Below are 13,586 nucleotides of genomic sequence, written 5' to 3' on the forward strand. Positions count from 1 at the left end.
ACAGTGTCCTAAAGAGGGACGTTTATTTTTTTGCTGAGTTTATATATACTGTGTGTGTGTGTGTGTACACACACACACACACACACACACACACACACACACACACACACACACACACACACACACACACACACACACACTGGTGGTCGAAAGTTTGGAATAATGTACAGATTTTGCAATCACAATGTATAGCCAGGACATTAATAACATGAAAATGTACTATTGCAGTGTGAAAAACAAAATCTGAACTTAAACTACTTCAAAGTTTTCTCATCAAAAAAATCCTCCATGTGCAGCAATGACAGCTTTGCAGATCCTTGTCATTCTAGCTGTCAGTTTGTCCAGATACTCAGGTGACATTTCATCCCACACTTCCTGTAGCACTTGCCATAGATGTGGCTGTCTTGTCGGGAACTTCTCACACACCTTACAGTCTAGCTGATCCCACAAAAGCTCAATGGGTTAAGGTCCATAACACTCTTTGTTTCTTTGCCCACTCTAACCTTTTCTTTTTGTTTTTCTGTTTCAAAAGTGGCTTTTTGTTTGTAATTCTTCCCATAAGGCCTGCACCCCTGAGTCTTTTCTTTACTGTTGTACATGAAACTGGTGTTGAGTGGGTAGAATTCAATGAAGCTGTCAGCTGAGGACATGTGAGGCATCTATTTCTCAAACTAGAGACTCTGATGTACTTATCCTCTTGTTTAGTTGTACATCTGGCCTTCCACATCTCTTTCTGTCATTGTTAGAGCCAGTTGTCCTTTGTCTTTGAAGACTGTAGTGAAATGCCAGTCTATTGCATACTGTGGCAGCTCAAGCAAAATCTGTACTTTATTCCAAACTTTTGGCTGTGTATGTGTGTGTGTGTGTGTGTGTGTGTGTGTGTGTGTGTGTGTGTGTGTGTGTGTGTGTGTGTAATCACATTTTTAGCTTACAAATTGTAAGAAGTTTGTTTATTTACGGACTTGCCTGAATGTATATTTGATTAAATTGTTTGCATTATTTGAGCTAAAAAGCATAATTTATGATACCATTGTCATGTTTTATTGCTGATTTGAAATGTAATTTGATAGTAAGTTAGACAGTTTGGGGGATATCTGTCTTTCCCCATTTAAATAGATAGTAGCTGTACTTGTATAACTAGAAAATAATCTGAGGTTTTACAGATATTGTCATCAAGTGACCTGACTTTCTTTAAAGGGACTTTGTTTACATTCAGTATTTTTATTAAATATTTTGCATATTTAATAAAATGAATAACTGCAAAAGTTTCTAACATTACCAACCACTTGTAGAATGCATTAAAAAACAGTTGTGACATTTTCAGTGGAGACAATATAACCGCTGTTGGAATATCGTCACGGTTACTGTTGTAACCTCCGTTCCCTGAGGGAGGGAACGAGACGTTGTGTCGAATGAAGTGACACAAGGGGTCTTCTTTGGAAGCCTCACGTACCTCTGAACTTGAGAAAAGGCCATTGAGAAATTGGCAGACAGAATTTCCATGTCCCACCCCTGGACATAAGGGTATAAAGGGAAGCGGGCGTGTGTCTGCACTGAGGAGCTGAGAATAAGGTACGGCCGTTTACAGTGGTAGGTCTAGTGTCGTGGCAGAAGGGACACAAAATCTCGTTCCCTCCCTCAGGGAATGGAGGTTACAACAGTAACCGTGACATTCCCCTTCTGTCACTCACTCAACGTTGTGTCGAATGAAGTGACGCAAGGGGTCCCGTTCAAAAATGCCATGCACTAGCCCATGTTACGTGAACTGCTGACACAGGTGCAAGCAAGCTGCTGCGTGCGAGAAGCAACTATAACGGCCGCATGTAACCCTCCCCAACTCCCCCAGAAAAGCTGTCATTTACAGACCTTAGGTTCCCAGCACCCCTGAGGGGGGAACAGGTGCTACATGACCAGCATGGGAGCAAGCCCGGCAGCCGTGGCCTTTTCTCTCTCTATGTCTCTCTGTGAGGATGTGATGGGTTGTTTTTGAGTCATACATGCCCACATTATATGTTTAAGTGATAAGTTGTATGACATGTATTTGTTGTCTTTTTGCTGTCTAAGGGTGCACATTAGGCAAGAAAGAATTACAACAAAAGTTTTTCTATTGTTTTATTAATTTGAAGTTTGTTTGGTTCTTCTTCTTACCTTTCTCTTAGTTCATGACTGCAGCATGGTTCCAGGAAGGGTTTTAAGAGAATGTCCGGGCTATCTGTTTCCTGTTTTATACAGTCATCATGGAATTATGGGTAATATAGGACTTGTCAACTAGGCCTTCTGTTGAGGAGCATTCACTGATTATAGTAGATGTATTGTTAATGTTAGATGTGGTAGTTTATAGTGTATTTGTTATTTTCTGTATTTATGTTGATGATTATTGTATGTTTTAATGTTAATTGTTAAGAGTTTGTTTATTTATGTAATTATCTTGTCTTGTGTTGTGTTGATTTATTTTTCCCTGGGAGGGTCAAATGGTTTGATCCTCAGGTTAAAAATGTGGTGTCTTTGTCTGATTAATCAGTCCTGAGTGTCAAAGGTCTTTCTCCATGGTATGTACGTTTGCCCAATAGATAGGAAAAAATTACAATAAATAGTTTATTGTTTTTGAGCATTGTCTCCTGATGCCTTTCTGGTCAACTCCCCACACTCTCGCATAGAGTGTAAAGTGGCTGGGGCTATCTTAACGCTATGAAATGCATCGGGGAAGGCGGTCTTTCCCGATCCTATTCTTTCAGGGCGAAAAGACCCTGTGGAGGACACATCCTGCCCAAACTAGGGGGAGGTGATCTGTGGCTAATACACCACGTGAGTTGTCAAGCCACACGAGGGAGTGGTGCGGTGGTAGGTCCTACCAGATGAGGGAGGAGCTCTACAAACACGGCGACTGGTGGCAGTGGGACTGCCCAAGGGAGACACGGGTCCGCCGACAGTGGGACCATACCGCAGAAAATACATCACAGGGAGTTGCCTGAAGAGGGGATTAAGCCTGTGGAGCCCTTCCTCAGTACAGAACATTTGTGGCTCATAGTGAGTCTGGTTTCAAATTGCCCAGCTGAATTCGCAGGCCAGAAGGCTAGGGAAGAAGAACATCCAGGGAGCGATGCTTAGCGGCTAGCCTGGGAGAGAAAGCGCACTGGATCAACTTGGTGAAGGGCGCTAGGTGTAAGTGGAACACCCGGTCGGTTGTTATCTGGAAGGCCGTCTTCAAGGAAAGAGAGACTCTCCTTGAAGAAAGAAGGTCCTTCCTCAGGGGAATTTGCCTGGGAGGTGCTGTTGCGAGGAGCGTGAGATCCGAGAACCAAGTCTGAGTGGCCAATAAGGAGCCACTAAGGTAAGCATGCCGGGTGGCGGGTGGTTCGTGGGGATTTAACTGTCGAAACCGAGCCCATTGTCATCCCCAAGTCACCTTCATCGCCAGCCGGGTCGTCCTCAATCCCGTAGGAATAAGGAGTGATGTGGGGGGCAGCTGAAGTGGCATTCACCTTAAGAAAGGAGAACCGCGACCTCAACACTGCCATGGTCATGTTCTCGCAATGAGTACATGAGACAACCACAAACTCTGCCTCATTGTGATCGCTGCCCAGGAACACGAGGCAGCGTCTGAGACCATCGGTCTCGGAGAGATATCTCTTGCTCTTTTATGAGTTAAAACAAACTCTTTTAGAAAAATCAAAACTCTTTTAGGAGGGGAAAACACTCTTTTAGACAGAGAAAGCACTGTCGAAGTGCCCAGGTGCGTGGACTGCACAGCGTGCAAAGAGAGAGTACACCGCTGGAAATGCGCCATAGGATCCAGCAGCAGTGCTTCTTGCCAACAGAGGTGAGTGGAACAGTGGTGAAACTTCAGCTTGCTGCTGCACAACTGCTCGGCTCCGAAGAAAAAATCTGACTGACAGACACATGCCTGCTTCCCTTTATACCCGTATGTCCGGGGTCTGGACATGCAAATTCTGTCTGCCAATTTCTCATTGGCCCTTTCTCATGTTCAGAGGTACGCAAGGCTCCCAAGGAAGACCCACTGTGTCACTTAATTCGACACAATGTGAATTTATGCATATTTAAGAAGACTATGCTATATTTGCCTTTACCTGTAAAGTGTATTTTCATATGACAAAGTTCCATTTTGAGAAAAGGAAAGGAAAATGTTTAGCGTATTCACCTGTACTACCTCCCCAAAATAGAGTCTGTCTATATTTATAAATATAGGATTTTGAACTGTGAATCTCTGAAGCTAGTCAGGAATTGGTCATTCTAGAACTGAAATGGAAATTTCAAATGTAATATTTGCAAAAACTGCTTGTTTGTGTGTGTGTGTGTGTGTGTGTGTGTGAGAGAGAGAGAGAGAGACAGTTATTCATGAAAGCATAAGAATATGTGTGTGTGAGGGAAGGAGAGAGACCGTTATTCATGAAAGCATTTGCATGTGTTTGTGAGGGAAGGAAAGAGACTATTGTACATGAAAGTGTTTGTGTGTCTGTGTGTGTTTACTTGAACACAATGATTGCTCTGTCACATATCTGAACTCATGGAAAGCGGTGCTTTGGGACAGGATGTGGCTTCACACCTGTGAAGAGCTAGCAATGCATGGGTGTATGTCAGTCTGTACGTATACCTCTCTGTGTGGGTGCGCATATGTGTGTGTCTGTGTGTTCTGCCTTATATGTGCTTATATCTGTGTGTGTATGTGCTGGGCTGTCACTATGGTTTAACAGCAATGTGCTAAAATACCGTGCTGTCAAATGTGTGATTCTCAAGGTCTGTGTGAGCAGCAGGTAATGTTTTAAGTTCATGAGGTTGGTTCTTAAATTATGGAAATAGGCCTCAGCATAACAGCACTTTTTGCCCTCAATATTCTTTCCTGTTTCACTTATATTACAGAATTCATTAACCTGCAACACGCAACCCTCATTCTTTCATCTGGCTGATTAATATTGGATGTATTGTACAAGAAAAATCCTGTTGAGGTCTCAACAATCCACAATACCCAGGATAATGTTAAATGATTAGTTTGCGAACATACTCCTCTTCAAAATATGTCTGTTCGCTTACCCAGCAGTGAGACATTTAGTGGTTTTACATATTACTAATCCCACCATTTTCAGACATACAATGCATCCACAGTACTTCACTTTTCCACATTTTGTTATGTTACAGACTTATTCCAAAATTTTGTAAATTAATTATTTCCCTCAAAATTCTACAAACAATACCCCATAATGACAACATGAAAGAGGTTTGTTTGAAATCTTTGAAAATGTATTAAAAATAAAAATAAATAAAAAATCACATGTACATAAGAACATATTACATATTCACAGCCTTTGCCATGACACTCAAAATTGAGCTCAGGTGCATCCTGTTTCCACTGATCATACTTGAGATGTTTCTACAACTTGATTGGAGTCCACTTGTGGTAAATTCAGTTGATTGGACATGATTTGGAAAGGCACACACCTGTCTATATAAGTTAAACAGTTAACAGTTTATGTCAGAGCACAAACCAAGCCATGAAGTCCAAGGAATTGTCTGTAGACATCCGAGACAGGATTGCATCGAGGCACAGATCTGGGGAAGGGTACAGAAAAATTCTGCAGCATTGAAGGTCCCAATGAGCACAGCGGCCTGCATCATCCGTAAATGAAAGAAGTTTGGATCCACCAGGACTCTTCCTTGAGCTGGCCGCCCGGCCAAACTGAGCGATCGGGGGAGAAGGACCTTAGTCAGGGAGGTGACCAAGAACCCGATGGTCACTCTGACAGAACTCCAGCATTTCTCTGTGGAGAGAGGAGAACCTTCCAGAAGAACAACCATCTCTGCAGCACTCAACAATCAGGCCTGTATGGTAGAGTGGCCAGACGGAAGCCACTCCTCAGTAAAAGGCACATGACATCCCACCTGGAATTTGCCAGACCATGAGAAATAAAATTATATGGTCTGATGAAACAAATATTGAACTCTTTGGCCTGAATGGCAAGCGTCATGTCTGGAGGAAACCAGGCACCGCTTATCACCTGGCCAATACCAGCCCTACAGTGAAGCATGGTGGTGGCAGCATCATGCTGTGTGGATGTTTTTCAGCAGCAGGAACTGGGAGACTAGTCAGGATTGAGGGAAAGATGAATGCAGCAATGTACAGAGACATCCTTAATGAAAACCTGCTCCAGAGTGCTCTGAACCTCAGACTGGGGTGAAGGTTCATCTTCCAACAGGACAATGGCCCTAAGCACACAGCCAAGATAACAAAGGAGTGGCTATGGGACAACTCTGTGAATGTCCTTGAGTGGCCCAGCCAGAGCCCAGACTTGAACCTGATTGAACATCTTTGGAGAGATCTGAAAATGGCTGTGTGCTGACACTCCCCATCCAACCTGATGGAGCTTGAAAGGTCCTGCAAAGAAGAATGGGAGGAACTGCCCAAAAATAGGTGTGCCAAGCTTGTAGCATCATACTCAAAGACTTGAGGATTTAATTGGTGCCAAAGGTGCTTCAACAAACGTTTTATATTTTTAATAAATTTGCAAAGATTTCAAACAAACCTCTTTCATGTTGTCATTATGGGGTATTGTTTGTAGAATTTTGTGGAAAATAATGAATTTAATCAATTTTGAAATAAGGCTGTAACATAACAAAATGTGGAAAAATTGAAGCGCTGTGAATACTTTCCGGATGCACTGTATAAAGGAAATGCTTTTTTTAAAAATACACAGTGGAACAATGCAGTTTCCATACAGTTTCAAAGCTCATTATGTTGCTCAATCAGTGCAGTGAAGAAAAAGTATGGGTGGTGTGTGGGTTTTATAACAACAGTCTGATCGTTTTGTTTCCTATATGCTCATTTATAATTTTGTATTTCACAGAGACTGAGAAGTTTGCTTATTCTACTTTGGGTCTGATATTTTTGGATTATTGATGCATAATTTGTCCCTAATAATAATAATAATAGTAATAATAATAATAAAATAATTAACAAAATGCTGATTAAAATAGTTTTAGATTGAGAATAGCACTATTTGTATGAATTATAATTTTATTTCCTAAATCAGGTTCTCTCTCTAGTTCTCTCTCCACCCCATTCTAATTCAGTGTGCAGTGCTTAATATAGTAACAGCAGCAGTGGTGGCCCAGCTCAGAATGTTCTCTCCAAGACTATGGTCACAAATTCACCGATGCATGGCATGATGAAACTGGCCTCACCGGTTTCCCCTGACAACAGCAGCATCCACAGTTTGGCTTTCTCATTGCTGGCCAACCTGGCCATCTCGAGACACTGCAAAAGGGTAATGCAGAAAGTAACTAACCAGCTAAAGGTTAATACAAAACATATTTATTTTGGGAAAGGAGAAAAAATTGAGAAAAGACAATGAGGTAAGATGTGTTGGCCCTTTTATTTAGCAAACTGAGCATACTTTTTCTTATGACCATATATGTAGAAGGGGCCAATCATATACAACTGTGATTGAGAGATGCACACGAGACAAGTGATAAGCATTTTCATGCTAAAAGGAAATTTTCTTAAAGCAAAAAGTAATTTTAAAGTGCAGAGGCCCTATTGTTCTTCTATGGATTATTATTAGGGCCCAAACACTGAAATTGCGGAGGCCCTATTGTTGTTCTTCTTATTATTATTCAGTCTGCCATTTTGGATTGTCTGAAAATCGCTATTAAATTTTAAATACTCCTCCTAGGGTATTTGTGACTGGCACTAAATTTGTGCAACATCATTCCAAGACATTGTAGATACTAAATTGCGAACAGATATTTAATTTTTTTAACTGTGTCGCCATGGCGAAGCAATACATTTATGGTGAAAAATTGAAAACATGAAATGCCTTATATCTTCTGTGTGCATTGTGTGCTTTTGATGAAAATTCAGCTGTATGTTTTTTAATGGGTGCTTATCACATTGATGCAGCTATTATGGGTCACGGCCATTGTGCCACCAACTGGCAGCAGGAAGTATGTAACTTTTAACAAACTTTGAAATGCCCTCTTATATTTACCCAAATTGCTTCAAAATTGTTTAGAATAATGTCTAATACCAAATGCATGTGTCCACCTTGCATTGTTTTTCAAAAGCCGCAGGGTGGAAATGGACCAGCTGTGCTTGGGCCCATCATCGCTGCTCGCAGATATATTATGCTTTGAATCCAAATGCAGGAAATACTATAACAATTACTATTACTGATTGCAGATACTATTGCAAAATGTTTAAAATGGAAAAACTACTGTACATTTAAGAAATTCTGAATATTAAACTTTTCCCTGTCTGGTTTAAGAAATATAAATAATGATGAGTAAAATAATACCCTGGATTGGCATTGTGCGTTGGTTTCTCATTTAAGTTCATATTTTATTTGAACTGTTATTTTTTTACACTTATTCCCCAATTATTTATTTTACCCCTTGTTACAGCTTAGAGCTTACCCCTTATTGTGTGGCAAAGTCATATTTCTATGGCCCTACAGTATGTTTTAGACACGTCTAATTTCAGTTAATTGCAGAAATCCTGAAATACACTGATGAGCCAAAACATTATGAGCACTCACAGGTGAAGCGAATAAAGTTGAGCTCTCCTAACAAGGCCACATGCCAAGGTCTGGGTAGATTAGATGGTAAGCAAACAATCTGTTCTCGTAGTGAACGCACTGGGTCGGCAGTGGTGAGTCCCTAATGATAGTGGTCTGAGAAGGGACAAACCGCAATCCGTTGACAAGGTTTTGGGCGCCCAAGGCTCATTGATGTGCGAGGGCAACGAAGGCTATCTCATCTTGTCCAAACAAACAGAAGGTCTACTGTGGCACAAGTCCCAGAAAATGCTAATGATGGTTATTGGAAGAATGTGTCACAACACAAAGTGCATCGCACCCTGCTGTGTATGGGGCCGTGTAGCCACAGACCAGTCAAGGTGCCCATGAGGACCCCTGAAAGCACCTACAATGGGCACGCAAGCTTCGGAACTGGACCTTGGAGCAGTGGAAGAAGGTCGCTTGGTCCAGTGTGCCCCATTCCTTTACATCACGTGGACAGCCGTGTACGTGTGCACCATATACCTGGGGAAGTGATGGAACCAGGATGCACTGTGGAAAGATGACAAGCCAGTGGAGGGGGGAAATGCTCCGGGCAATGTTCTGCTGGGAAACCCTGGGTCTGGCCATTCAAGTGGACATCAGTTTGCACCCTGCCACAACTTACACACAATGTTCGGGAATAGTTTGAGGAACATGATGAAGAGTTCAAGGTATTGCACTGGCCTCCAAATTCCCCAGATCTCAATCCGATTGAGTATCTGTGGGACGTGCTGGACCAACAAGTCCGATCCACAGTGGATTTACCTCGCAACTTACAGGACTTGAAAGATCTGCTGCTAAAGTCTTGGTTGCCTGATACCACAGGACACCTTCAGGGGTCTTGTAGAGTCCATACCTTACCCTGACATAGGGTCAGTTTTGGCGGCAAGTGGAGTTCCAACAGCATATGAGGCAGGTGGTCATCAGTGTATATCTAGGATAATTAGCTTTGTCATTAGCTAATTTCTACTGGCCTAGATAACAACTTAAGTAAAAAGTGGCACAGCTTACACCACTCACCCCCTGAGCATCTACAATACTCTTCAGTCTATAAATATAGTCATTCAAGTTCAGCGCTGCCTCCTGAAATACTTTTATGACTTGTTGGTTGCAGTATCCATTTTCAGTTTCATAAAGCAGTTTACTTCTCTGCAAAATCTAGCATTAACTAAATCCAAGCCCTGCTCAGTAACTTCCTGCAGCACTTCCTGTCTCTTTCGGTGGTCGGAGTGGTGGGCCGGCAATGGAGCTGCTGTCACTTTGGCTCAAGCTGCTGCTGAATGTTTCATTCAGGGAAGACGGACAGCAGATGGTCCTCAGGCGGAAAGGGGCTTTGGAGCTTCTGGTGGAACTGATCCAGTCCAAAAACTCCAGCAGCAAACTCACCATCCTGCTTATTCTCCACAACATCTGCTTCTGCTCCACTAACAAGCCCAAACTCCTGGCCAATGGTACGAGCACTGGGTTTAAAGGGATGGTCAGCGAATAAGGGTTTTTCACTGGTGGAAGTCAATGCCAATAGCTAATCGACCAAGCAAGCATGTTTTTGTTTGTTTTTTTTTGCAAATAATTGCTTATTCATTGTCCTCGTTAAAATATTGTCCTGTAACCAGGTAGCTTTCGTGTTATGCATTTGCATTTACTTTGTTAAAAGATATATTCCTTTTTAACGGTTTCATATTGGATTTTTGTTGTCATCTTCAGGGTTCCCACAGTAATGTAAAACCTGGAAATTTTTCTCCATTTTTAAAATGGCGAATTCCAGGCCTCAATACGTCATGAAAATTAATAAGGCAGTGGCTATAGCGATGGAGTAAGTGCAAAAAGGCGATAGATGTTATTTACACTACAAATGGCAACAAAAAGCATCTTCTTTACACTTCTTTGGAGTGCAAATAGTGTTAGATTGTATAATTAAATACTAACATACAGTATAGGGACATCAATGCAGAATGTTTAATGTGTTTTTTAGAGTCCCCCAGACACCCTATACCAACCCCTTACCTTACAAAACTTAACCATGGTTTTACTACAGAAACCATAGTATCACCTTGGTATTTTGTTGTAAAATCTTAGTAAACCACATAATTAAACTATATAATGGTTAATATATTAATGCCATATTACTGTAGTAACACCATGAATAATTGCACTAAAACTAAGCCAAAAAGCATAGTTACTACAATATTACTATAGTAAAAACATGGTTTTAACCTTTATATAAATTTGTATGTATAATTTATTATTATTTATTATTATTATAAGTAGTATTGAAGGAAATATCAAGAGACAGGATCGAACCCGGGACGTCTGCTTGATTAAAAACTCCACACCATAATTTACACACTACGCTATTGCAGCAACAATTGTGGGTGCAGTTTTACTTTAATTTCAGTGTTTCAAACAGACTATAAAGAGTACAAATAGCCCTGCTGTGTGGCAGTGCTGTTTACATCTAGTGCTAATAATCCAAATTAATAAAGTCTTAAAAGTCATGGGAAAGTCTTATCAGAATATCTCTGAAGTGAATGTAAGTTTTGCTTGGCTTTAAAATATGTATCTGATAGATATAGCTCCTTGTGAGTGCAATCTGTTTAAAATTATAAAAAAAAAAAAAAAAAAAAATGATCACGTCATTTGAATTGGTTTAAAGTTGCATAGGTTTCCCACAGTCATGGAAAACCTGGATAAATCAGGGATTGTGCTTCCCAGGCCTGTAAAATCATGGAAATTGGTAAAATGTAAAAAGTCATGGATATTTTTATAGTGAATATACATTTTCTTGGTTTCCTCTGCACTAAAAATATCTCATTGGCTAGATATTGCCCTTGGGCAGAGTAAAACAGCCATAGAGATTTGTGAGTGAATCATTCTTTTGAGTGAACAAATAGGTTTAAACTGTTCAGTCTGAATGATTCATTCATGAATCCATCTGAATCAAAAAGACATTTACAAATATGTATCCAGTAATCACAAACGACAGGAAAGGTCATGGAATGCCATTGGTTAAAAAGGGTGGGAACCCTGGATGTAGGAATCACAGATGCCCTGCATCTGTGATGTAGATTCAAGATTGTTGAGGTTGGGTGAATTTAACACTGCCTAAAGGTGTTCAACCACGCACAGGTGTTAACTCTCACAGCAGCACAGCCAAACTCTGAAATCCGGATGTGTCACAACAACCCAGATGAAGGAGTGATAATAGTTTTGCACATCAAACCAACATTTCCGGCCAACTGCTTTTTTAGAAAGCGATGGGAAACATAATTGACTTAAAATGGTATGAATGTACACACCAAATGGTGTGAAAAATTGTGAAAACACTACTGATAATATCAATAATATTAGCCTGTTGTTACACACATATGGTATGCAACATGTCTTTATTTTTCAGATAAAGCCATTAAGATGCTGGTCTCTTGTTTGAGTAGTAGTTCATCAGATTTATGCACCATAGCAGCTTTTTCCCTATGAGCTCTGTTGCTCAAAAATCAAAAGGTATCATCATTTATTTAAAGGCATCCAGTCATTATATAATGATAAAATGACAACTCCTTGCAACTAATCTTTGGCAGATTGGGAAAAATTGGGGGATACTTAAAGAATATTATAGTTCTTTTATTATAAGAATAATGTAGTTCATCCAAAAAAAACCAAACAAAGGGAAATTCTGTCATTATTTATTCACCTCCATTTTGTTCTAAACCTGTATGACTTTCTTCCTTGGAACAAAAAAAAAAGAGAATTTTTGAATAATATACAGTTGTGGTCAAAAATATTGGCACCCTTGGTAAATTAGCAAAAAAGGCTGTGAAAAAAATCTGCATCGTTTATCCTTTTGATCTTTCATTTAAAAAATTCACAAAAATCGAACCTTTAATTGAAGAAAACAAAATTGAAAGAGGGGAAATATCTCATTAATTAAAAATGTTTCTCCAAAACACGTTGGCCACAATTACTGGCACCCTTAGAAATTATTATGAGTAAAATATATCTGAATTATATTCCCATTCATATTTTAATTTTTTTAGAGCAACTGGGTGACAAGGAACATGAAATTGTTCATCCATGACTTCCTGTTTCAAAGGGGTATAAATACAAGGGAACACACAGGCCAAATTCCCTTAATCACCATTAATCAATTCCCATCAATCACAGTGGGTTAGACTAAAGAATATAGTTCTGATGTGCAGCAAAATGTTGTTGAGCATCACAAAATGGGAAGTGGCTAAAAGAAAATTGCCAAAGCATTGAAAATACCCATTTCCACCATCAGGGCAATAATTAACATGTTCCAATCAACTGGAGATGTTAAGAATTGGCCTGGAAAAGGACGTGTGTCCATATTGTCTCCACACACAGTGAGGAGGATGGTTCAAGTGGCCAAAGATTCTCCAAGGATCACAGCTGAAGAATGGCAGGAATTATTTGGGTCTTGGGGTCAGAAAGTCTCATAAAAAATATCAGATGTAACCTACATCACCACAAGTTGTTTGGGAGGGTTTCAAGAATAAAAGCCTCTGCTCTTATCCAACAACAAACTCAAGCATCTTCAGTTTGCCAGACACTACTGAAACTTCAAATGCGACCAGGTTCTATGGTCAGATGAAACAAAAAGAAAAATGCTTTTTGGCAGCAAACACCAGAGATGGGTTTGGCTCACACAGAGATGATGAAGTACCTAATGCCCACGGTTAAATGTGGTGCTGGATCTTTAATGTTGTGGGGCTGTTTTTCTGCCAGAGGTCCTGGGCATCTTGTTTGGATACATGGCATCACAGACTCTATCAAATACCAACAGATAGAAAATCTAAACCTGGCTGCCTCTGCCAGAAAGCTTACAATGGGCCATGGTTGGATCTTCCAGGAGCACAATGATCCAAAACACGCATCAAAATCAACACAAAAATGGTTCACTGACCACAAAATCAAGGTTCTGCCATGGCCATCCCAGTCCCCTGATCTGAACCACATAGAAAACCTGTGGGGTGAACAGAAGAGGATAGTCCATCAACGTGG

This window comes from Xyrauchen texanus, chromosome 41 (genome assembly GCF_025860055.1).
Source record: "Xyrauchen texanus isolate HMW12.3.18 chromosome 41, RBS_HiC_50CHRs, whole genome shotgun sequence".
In the NCBI taxonomy this organism is placed as follows: domain Eukaryota; kingdom Metazoa; phylum Chordata; class Actinopteri; order Cypriniformes; family Catostomidae; genus Xyrauchen; species Xyrauchen texanus.